Raw genomic sequence first — 11,026 nt, forward strand, 5'->3', positions numbered from 1 at the left:
AAGTGGCGATCTGATTTACATCTTATCTCAAAAGAACAGATTTAAATTCAAACCAGAGGGAAGCAAAACTCATTGTAAGACCTCCTCCTGGGTCAATCCACTACTGTCAACTCCCTCCCTCCCTCCCTCCCTCCCTTCCTTCCTTCCTTTCTTTCTTTCCTTCTTTCTTTTTTTTGGTGGTGCTGGGGGTAGAACCCAGAGCTTTATGCATGCTAGGGAAGGGCTCTACCACTGAACTACACAGCCCTTGCATGGAATTGTTTTTTCTTGGTTTTTGTTTTTTTGAGGTTGGGTTTCACTCTAGTCCAGGCTGACTTGGAATTCACTATGTAGTCTCAGGGTGGCCTTGAACTCACAGCAATCCTCCTACCTCTACCTTCCAAGTGCTGGAATTAAAGGCGTGTGCTGCACTTGGCTCAAAAAAATTTTAAATATTTTTATTTATTTATTTGAGAGAGACTGGGCATGCCAGGGCCTCCAGCTGCTGCAAAGGAAGTCGAGACTCATGTGCCACCTAGTACAGCTGGCTTTACATGGGTATTGAGGAACCTGGGTCCTTTGGCTCTGCAGGCAAGCACCTGAACCGCTAAGCCATCTCTCCAGCCCCGCTGGCTCAGAATTTTAAAATATTATTTAAATATTTATTTATTTGCAAGCAGAAAGAGGAGAAAGAGAGAATGGGTGTGCCAGAGCCTCCCACCACTGCAAACAAACTCCAGATGCATGTGTCACCCTCTGGGTACTAAAGAATTGAACCCAGGTCATCAGGATCTGCAAGCAAGCACCTTAACTGCTGAACCATTTCTCCAGTCCCCCTTGCGTGCAGTTTTAAACTGTATCTTTCAAAACTTCTTTGCTGGCTCTTTTTTAGGGAAGGGGAGGGGAGGACGGACAGAGCATCCTCCCAGCCTCTGCCTGTCCTGAGAACCCAGCAACCTCCCTCTTTAAACAAGGGGTTCTTAGCACGTTGTGAAGGAAAGAAGAAAATCAAATGTTTTAGGAAAGAGCTAGATGACTTCAATTGACAAGATACTGCTATTTTCAGAGTTCAAGCGTTGCCTATCACTCTCTCTGGGAGAACACAAAGCACCTTGAAGTAGTTCAAGAATTTGATAATCACTCAAGTAATGCAATGCTGAGCACGCAGGCTTGTAACCTGACCACCACCCTGGACAATGAGCACACCACCAACATTCTACAGAGAGGGCACTCCACCGAGGCATACAAGAATTAAATACATGCCATGCTTTGTTCTTTTCTATGGGGCATGGAGGTTGAACATGCTAGGCAAGTGCTCAGCCCTAACTCTGAATTTCTCCGTGAACTTTCAAAGTCAGTGGTTAAATTCTTGTGTGGGTAAGAAGGGAAGGCCTAACAACTCACACGCAGGTGCCATCTGTGTAAGTGAAACGTAGTTGAATATCGGTAATTTTCGACAATTAACCTAATGGTTTTATAATTAAATTGGTGTTAACATTGTAAAAAGTGTGGAGTATGCTTTGCCATGAAATCTTAAGTGCATTATTTTTTGTTTATTTTTTCCTCTTTTAAAAATATCTATTTATGAGAGAGAGGAAAAATATGGGCATGCCAGGGTCTCTTGCCACTGCACACAAACTCCAGATATGTGCTCCACTTTGTGCATGTGGCTTTACTTGGGTACTGGAAATCAAAACCAGGGACATCAGGCTCTGCAAGCAAGTGCCTTTAGCCACTGAGCAATCTCTCCTACACCCTAAGTGTTTTCATAAAAATATATATTATTTTATTTTGGGGGCAAGATTCCATGCATTCCAGGCTGGCCTCAAACTCACTATATAGCTGAGGGTGACCTTGAACCTCTGATCTTCCTGCCTCCACTTCCCAAGTGCTAGGATTAATTGCATGCCTGATTTTATGTGGGGCTGGGGATTAAACCCAAGCCTCTATGCATGCTAGGCAAGCACTCTACCAACTGAACTACATCCGCAACCCCTTATTTGTTTAGTTTTATTTCATTTATTTATTCAAGAGGAGGGGGGAATGGGCATGCCAGGGCCTCCCACAACTACAAATGAACTCCAGATGCATGCACCACCTTGTGCATCTGGGTTACATGGGTACTGGGGAATCAAACCTGGGTCCTTAGGCTTCACAGGCAAACTTTATCCACTAAGCCATCTCGCCAGTCCCTTACTTTATCTCATTTTTGGGATAGGGTTTCACCATATAGCCCAGGCTGACCTAGAGTTCATGATCCTCCTGTCTCAGCTTTCCCAAGGCTGTAACTGGTTACTGATGTCTGCCAGCACACTCAGTGCTGAGCGTAGTTTTATCATATGTTGACATCGTAACAAGCTTTTCTACAGAAAGTATCTACAACCAAAATGGGAGTCGATGTGGGGGGATGAACACAGAGCGTACTGACCCACATCCATTTTTTCCTTTTTTTAAGTAGAGAGAATGGGCATGCCAGGGCCTCCACCACTGCAAACTCCAGGCACATACACCACCTTGCGCATCTGGCTTATGTGGGTCCTGGGGAATCAAACTTTAGCCCTTGGGCTTCACAGGCAAGCACCTTAACCACTAAGCCATCTCTCCAGCCCCTGACCCACACCCATTTTAAAGCCATTTGATTCTTACAGAGAAGCTGTTTGCACCAGTGGGAGCTGTTCACTGCCTACCTGTGAACAAGGAGGACAACTTATCTGTAACAGACAGGAAGGAAGCAAGTTCAAGGCTCTCGTGACGGTTAAGCTAGTTCCACAGAGCTGCTTTTAACTGTCTACTCCAGCACAGTACTTTTAACTTTTTTTTTTAGCACCAAAAACATGACTTGATATTTTTCAGGTGCCTTCCCCACTTGTATAATCTCATCTGTATATCTTTGTATTTCCTCATTCTTGAACATTCTGTGCAAAAGTCCACTGCACAGTAAAGCAAGATCTGTTATCACACCACCACTCCTAAGCCTTTGAATGGCTTAGTGACCCAAGTTAAAGGTGAGGATCTCTGAGCAAGAGGAGCAAAGCCCAGTTCTTCCATGTCAGCTCGGTTTCCCACTGCCTTCCCTGGCCTGGCAGCCCACTTCCAATATGACTGCCTCCAGAAGGTGTTCCGACATCTCTGATCGTAAGAACACCTCTCTCCTCTGAACCCAGAAGACTGTGGATGGTTATCAAACCTTACTTATAACAATACATATATTCTTTATTAAAATTTATTTTTTATTAACATTCAAAGAATTAGGTTTCATTATGATTTTTATTTTATTTACTTATTTATTTGAGAGCAACAGAGAGAAAGAGGCAGAGAGAGAGAGAATGGGCACGCTGGGGCCTCTAGCCACTGCAAATGAACTCCAGATGTATGCGGTCCCTGGCTAACGTGGGTCCTGGGGAATCGAGCCTCGAACTGGGGTCCTTAGGCTTCACAGGCAAGCACTTAACCGCTAAGCCATCTCTCCAGCCTTCATTATGTTTTTTTTATTTGTTTATTTTTAATTATTTTTATTTATTCATTTGAGAGTGAAAGACAGAGAGAGGAAGAGGGAGATAGAGAGAATGGGTGCGCCAGGGCCTCCAGCCACTGCAAACAAATTCCAGACGTGTGCATCCCCTTGTGCATCTGGCTAACGTGGGTCCTGGGAAATCGAGCCTCAAACCGGGGTTCTTAGACTTCACAGGCAAGCGCTTAACCGCTAGGCCATCTCTCCAGCCCTCATTATGTTTTTTAAAAAATATTTTTATTTATTTACTTGAGAGTATGGGCATGTCAGGACCTCTTGCTGCTGCAGACAAACTCCAGATATAGGTGCCACTTTGTGCATCTGGCTTTATGTAGGTACTGCGAAACTGAACCCAGGCCATCAGGTTTTGCAAGCAAGTGCCTTTAACCACTGCACAATATCCTCAGCCTTATTATTATTATTATCATTTTAGATTTTTGATTTTTTTGAGGTAGGATCTCACTCCAGCCCAGGCTGACCTGGGATTCACTATGGAGTCTCAGGGCCTTGCACTCATAACAATCCACCTACTTTGGCTTCCTGAGTGCTGGGATTAAAGGCATTTGCCACTATGACTGGCCACATTATGAGAACTAAGAATTTTTAAGTCTTCTGTTTCAAGGTCTATGAAGGCCTGGAGAGGTCACTAACCTATCCCAAACTTCACAGACCTGGAAACCATGTTCCAGAAGGTAAAGTGCTGAACCCCAGAGTCACATGGCTATCTGGTGATGAAGTTTGAGGCAGAGTCCCTGACTCCAAGTAGAATGTGTTCTCTTTCTCTATGGGCTGGAGTGAAACTCCACCTCAAAAAAATAAAAAAATATGCTCCACTAACCTGTCAGTTTTTAAATTAAAATGTATTCTGTAGCTAGGTGTGGTGGTGCATGCCTTTAATCCCAGCACTGGGAAGACAGAGGTAGGAGGATCACTGTGAGTTCAAGGCCACCCTGAGACCACATAGTGAATTCCAGATCAGCCTGGGCTAGAGCAAGACCCTACCTTGAAAAACCAAAAAACAAAAATGTATTGTGGGGCTGGAGAGATGGCTTAGCAGTTAAGGTACATGCCTGCGAAGCCTAAGGACCTAGGTTTGATTACCCAGGTCCCATGTAAGCCAGATGCACATGGTGGCACATGCATCTGGAGTACGTTTGTAGTGGCTAGAGGCCTTGGGGTGCCCATTCTCACTCTCTCTTCCCTCCACCCCTCTCTCTGTCTCAAATAAATAAATAAAAACAAATGTTTAAAAAAATATATATTCTGTGGGTATCTGCTTGCCCAGTGACTACTTCAGGGCTCAGAACATGGTAGATGGCAGAATACTTTACAGAGATTGCTGAATAAACTGATGAACACTCCAGAGCTTTAGATCATTAAATTGGGCAGATTAGCCGGGCGTGGTGGCACACGCCTTTAATCCCAGCATACGGGAGGCAGAGGTAGGAGGATCGCCATGAGTTCAAGGCCACCCTAAGACTACAGAGTGAATTCCAGGTCAGCCTGGGCTACAGTGAGATCCTACATTGAAAAAACAAACAAACAAAAATTAGGCAGATTAAATATTCCCAAGAACTAGTCAGGCTACTGGCTTCTAAGAGAGCAGTCAAGGAGATATAAGGAATGAGATGCGTGAGGCAAACCCTTTGTAAATGACGCTCGCATGGTTGGTCTGGATGATACAAACGTGACTATGGAAGGGAACCGCTGGGGCTGTGGATTTAGCTCAGTGGATGAATGCTTGCCTAGCAAGTGCAAGGCTCTGGGTTCGGTCCTCAGCACCAGAAAAACCAACCAAATGAAACAACATCAACAAAAAGCAGAACTTGGGCTGGAGAGATGGCTTAGCGGTTAAGCGCTTGCCTGTGAAGCCTAAGGACCCCGGTTCGAGGCTCGGTTCCCCAGGTCCCACGTTAGCCAGAGGCACAAGGGGGCGCACGCGTCTGGAGTTCGTTTGCAGAGGCTGGAAGCCCTGGCGCGCCCATTCTCTCTCTCTCCCTCTATCTGTCTTTCTCTCTGTGTCTGTCACTCTCAAATAAATAAATAAATAATGAGCAAAAAAAAATTTAAAAAAAAAAAAAAAAAAGCAGAACTTTTATAATTTGGACATGAAGTGCCCAAAAAGGTTCAGGTGTTGGGGTCTTGGTCGGTAGCTGGTGGGAGGTTCTGGAAACGTTAGGAGGCAGAACCCAGCTAGAGGAAGTACACAACTGTGGGCAGGTCCCTGAGGACATCTTGTCCCTGGCCACTTTCTGTCTCTCTCTGCTTCCCGAAGTTGGCCACAGGGTAAAATTCCTCTATCACAGGCTCCTGCTGCCATGACACCATGACCAGCATGCGACCAAGCAGCAATGGGCAGAAGCTTCGGAACCCATGGGCCAAACTCACCTTTCCTCCTCATCTGGCTCTCTCGGGTGTCTGGGTTACAGTCATACAAAGGTCGAGGCCCTAGTAGACATTTCTCTAAGGACGCACACAGCAGTTCCTGCCCTCATCTGGAGCGGACACTTTCCAAGAGCCCCAGTGGACACATGAACTGCATAGAGAACAGAAGCCTATGCACAGGACGTTTGTCCACACACATCCTGTGACACGGTTCCAAGGGTTAGTTAGGTTCAGTAAGAGACTGATGATAACAAAATAGAACAATTACAACCGGAACTGTAATAAACATAAGACTGTGTTTCTTACTCTCTCACCTTCAAGTTTCTTCATTCCTCACTGCACTACAGTAGCACTTTCAGACCGTGGTTGGTTGAGAACAAAGGAGACTGAAGGAAACAAAGCTACGGATGAGTGGGACACTGTAAAGGCCGAGAAGAGTGTGCTCGGCATGGTCAGCCAGTAGGGAAATAGCAATGAAAACCACAATGAGGTACTACGGTACACACCCCTTAGGATGACCAGAGCCCAAGCAATAATGAAAGGGAACTTTCCAGTAACAACTACTGGCAAGGACTCTGAGGAAAGGAAACCTTCATTCATCGCTAGTGGGAATGTCGAATGTGGGGGAGCTTCTGTGAAAAACAGGTCTTTCACTAGTTGAGTGAAGAATTACCAAGACCCTTGAATTCTGCTCTTAGATACAGACTGCAAAGAATTGAAAACAGATATTTAAACCAAAAAGTTATACACAACTTTCCATAGCAGCACTGATCCCAACACTCGAAAGGTGGAAAGAACCCAATGGTCATCTACTAATGAACAGAATGTGACATATAATGCAATGCATGTTATATATCCATAGAAAGGAATGAAGAATTGATGAAGATAAATGTACAACGTGAGTTTAACTTGACAATAGCAATAAAGGTCACGTGTTTTAAGATTCCATGTGTATGAATGTCCACAGCAGGAGAATCCAGAGACAGCAGATTAGCAGCTGCCAGGGACTAGGGGAGTGACTGCTTAATGGGTAAGGGTGATAGAAAAGTTCTAGAACTAGACAGGTTAGTAATGGTAGCAAACACTTATCGTCATTTTTTTCATGCACTTTAAAATAGTAAAATGGAAGTCATTAGGTATTTTGCTACAATAAAAATGAGAACCAGGGCTGGAAAGATGACTTAGCAGTTAAGGCACTTGCCTACAAAGCCAAAGGACCCAGGTTCGATTCCCCAGCACTACGTAAACCAGATGCACAAGGTGGCACATGTGTCTGGAGTTTGTTTGTTTGCCATAGTTGGAGGGCCTGGCATGCCCATTCTCTTTTTCTCTCTCTCTCAAATAAATAAATAAAATATTTTTTAAAATGTGCAGTCTTCCTAGAATTAGTCTTTGAATTATCTAATAAGACAGGCATTCGTAAGTGCTGGCTATCTCTAAATAAGGCAGGATGGAGGCTGGGGAGATGGCTCAGCGGTTAAAGGTACTTGCTTGCAAAGCCTGCCAGCCTATTAATTACCCAGCACCCATGTAAAGCTGAAAGTGCTCATGCATCTGTGACCCGGAGGTGCCTTCAACAAAGGGAGGTGGAGCCAGGAGAATCAAAAGCTCCTGGGCCAGCTAGTTTGCAGCAGTAAGAGACCCTGTCTTAAAGAAGGTGGAGTTCAGGCACCTTGACGTTGTCCTCTGACCTTCACATGCATGCTGTGGCATCTGCACCTCCCCCCCATAAATAAATAAGTAAATGAAAAACAAAGGTGGGGACGTTAGACTCCACACAGTCACTTATCACTTATCCTGACTGCACAGACAATCAATGAAGCACCAGCGTTCACAGGGTCCTGACAGATTTCAAGAATGGTGGGCTGGAGAGATGGCGTAGCGGTTAAGCGCTTGCCGGTGAAGCCTAAGGACCCCGGTTCGAGGCTCGGTTCCCCAGGTCCCACGTTAGCCAGATGCACAAGGGGGCGCATGTGTCTGGAGTTCGTTTGCAGAGGCTGGAAACCCTGGCGCACCCATTCTCTCTCTCTCCCTCTATCTGTCTTTCTCTCTGTCTGTCGCTCTCAAATAAATAAATAAATAATTAAAAAAAAACTTAAAAAAAAAAAGAATGGTGCTGTTAGCCGAACCTGGTAGCGCACGCCTTTAATCCCAGCACTCGGGAGGCAGAGGTAGGAGGATCGCCGGGAGTTCAAGGCAACCCTGAGACTACACAGTGAATTCCAAGTCAGCCTGGGCTAGAGCAAGACTCTACCTCGAAGAGAAATAAAAAAGAAAGAAAGGAAAAGAATGTGGCTGTTATTAAAAGAGGGGGACAAAGGCATTACTGAGATGCGGCTTCACCATGGTTCTTCAAAGACAGGCTGTCATCGGGAATGTCACTACACTGCCACCACGGGTCCAGAGAGCAGTCCCAGCATGGCCACAGACTCATTTAGCTTAGGATGGGACAGAGGTGTCAGGCTCTTCCTCAGACGGAAGCCACCACCCCACCCCCGGGGAAGCACAGTGGGAACTGAAACAAGATGCTGCACTTGAGGACCACAGGAAGAGCTCACGTTCTGGGATGCTCCTAGGATTCCCCTGGCACCTACCAAGTGGCCTGGGTGCCACTGGCCGCCGGCCCGTAACAACGCAGATAAGATGCGCTTCAATTTTCTGTTACACAGGATTGCCGGGGGCCTTGCTCCACTCCGCTCAAACCCTTCAGGTTTCAAGGTTCCACTCTACCTCTCCGTTACCTGAGCTGATCTTCCAATCAACACAAGGTGCCAACTATAGACTTCTGAGGTGTCTTGAGAACTTTGGAACCAGGTGTCTGGTCAGGCACTGACGAAGAAAGGCTTGCCAAGTCTGGTTTTAATCAGTTTGGGCCATATGGCTCCTATCTAGAAATGTCCACTGAGCAGCCAAGGCTCAGCACACTGTCGTCAATCTACAAGTACGTGCAGGAGCTAATGAACACCCGGGGCAGGCCTGCATTCAAACCAGGTGAAGCCCCTCTGTGATGAAGACTTAGGTCAAAGAGAATCAAATTTTCTCAAAAGCATTTTTTTCTTTTTTCTTTTCTAGCTTTCACTCAAGGATCACTTGGTTTTGAATTTCTGGTTTCTGTTAGTGGAGAAAATAGATTACTTTTAAGTTATCAGTATCTCAGATTTGCCAAGAGAAGCTCCTCGGAAGAGCTGTGGCAAGGAATCTATCCAGTCCCTTAAAAATGGCTATTACTAGTCTGGGCAAGAAAATACACAGGATTCCACACATACACTGTCAAGCCTGGCAAGAAAGATTTTAGACAACTTCCACCCTTCCCACCCAATCCCGAGTAAATAGGGCATTTGTTTGTATTTCCACTTTGGCTGCACCAACGAAAATACCCTCCTCCACCTAGAAAAACAATCTGGAACATTCAGGCATGGAGCTGTGCGGGCAAAGTATTAGTGGATACCGGAGCCCCAGTAGATAGCGCTTAAAAAATAAAGTGAAAATTATTTTTAATAAAGGTTTCTCTGGTCAGCACTTTCCTCAAGTTTACACTTAGTCATGGTTTGTTTCTGGATCTTTCAGGAATAAAGCTCTTTTTTTTCCTTTTGGTTGTTTTCCATTGAAAGTGGAGCCGGACAGGACTTGAAAGTTTTGCTCTCTTTAGGGGTAAACACACGCGCACACTCATTTTCCTTTGCTCGCTTAGGTTTTCTGCTTTGCCAATGAGGAAAATACGGGACCAGTGAGGCTAAGGCAGAGTTAAAAGCTTTCTGAAGCTCGTCCTGCGGTTAGGAGGGGGAAAGCTAGATGCTTAAATTTAGACTCGGTAGAACAATACTGGGAAACTTTTCAAAGCCTCGGAGAAACCCCGGGGTCCACTTTTTCACTGCCTTTGTTAAACGGTATCCCATTAAGTCACATTTTCTTCTTTTTAATCCCTCCCGCCCTGGTTCTCTGGGTGACCCTACACATTTCCCGCGTGACTCAGTTATCTGCCGGGGACCACGGGGAGGTTTTGCGCAGGACCCCGGGCGAGCAGGTGGCTCCGGCCGCCCCCAAGGTTAGACCCGTCTCCGCAGAGCTGGGGACCGCGGTCCCTCGCCGGGGCCCCGGGACCGAAGCCTGGGGGGGGGTGTCAGGGACGGTCTGAGATGTCGGGTGCTCAAAGTAGACGCCGTGCCGCCAGCCTCTGCGCCCTCTCCCGCAGAAAAACTCCAGGGTCGGACGGCCACGCGTGCCGCCCCGGCACCCCAGAAGTCTCCCGCGGGAGACGCCCAGCTCCCCGGTGTGAGGGGCGGCGGGTGGCCCGCGGAGGTGCGGTGCGCGCGGGGGCGGGGACCCGGCGCGGAGGAAGGGGACAGCTGCCGCCCACCGTGCGCCCGAGCCCGCGGCGACTGCGCACGCCCCCGCGTCCCGGGCGGCCCCACCACCCCAGGGACGCTTCCAGCTGCTCCAAACTTGTCCCGGGAGACACTCACCGAGCAGGAGTCCCCTCCTGGGGACGGCAGGTGCCCACGCGGACTGCGACGCGCAGCGCTCCTCCGGCCAGCCAGCCAGCCTGCCTGCGCGCCCCGCGACCGTCCAGGGCGGCCCGGCGGCTCGGCTCCCGCGCGCGCCCCTCCCTGCCCGCCGCGCGCTCCTCCCCGCGCTCGCTCCCGCGCGCGCCCCTCCCTGACCGTGCGCGCGCACGCCCCGCCCTGCCTATGCGCGCGCCCCTCCCTGCGCGCGCCCCTCCTCGGCCATGCGCGCACCCCTCGCCGCCCGCCACGCGCGCTCCTCCTTGCCCAGGCGCGCTCCCCAGCCGCGCTAGCTCCCGCGCGCACCCCTGTGAACCCTGCGCGCTGAGGGCTCCAGGACTTGAATCTTCCAGACCCACTCCACACGTTCCCCAGGACATTTAAAAAGACGGCTCTGCAGCCCCTAGCTCCCTAGCTGTACCTGTGGCCTTCTTTTAGGGAATTTTCTCCCCTCTAATTATATATGTATTTGAGAGAGAGAGAGAGAGAGAGAGAGAGGGAGAGAGAGAGAGAGAGACAGACAGACAGACAGACAGAGAACGATGCAGACAGAGGAGAGAGAGAATGGGCACGCCAGGGCCTCCAGCCACTGCAAACGAACTCCAGACGCGTGTGCCACTTTGTGCATCTGGCTTACATAGGTCCTGAG

At 48.1% G+C, this 11,026-nt stretch overlaps 1 protein-coding gene across 1 annotated transcript in view; it reads right to left on the reverse strand.

The window, feature by feature from the left end:
• Positions 1-10,440, reverse strand: part of Proser2 (proline and serine rich 2) — a 42,524-nt gene extending 32,084 nt beyond the window's left edge. The window contains 1 exon segment of the mRNA XM_045135174.1: positions 10,339-10,440. The gene's annotated coding sequence lies outside the window, so the exon portion shown is untranslated.
• Positions 10,441-11,026: the final 586 nt, after the last annotated feature.

The sequence above is a fragment of the Jaculus jaculus genome, chromosome 15 (assembly GCF_020740685.1).
Source record: "Jaculus jaculus isolate mJacJac1 chromosome 15, mJacJac1.mat.Y.cur, whole genome shotgun sequence".
In the NCBI taxonomy this organism is placed as follows: Eukaryota; Metazoa; Chordata; class Mammalia; order Rodentia; family Dipodidae; genus Jaculus; species Jaculus jaculus.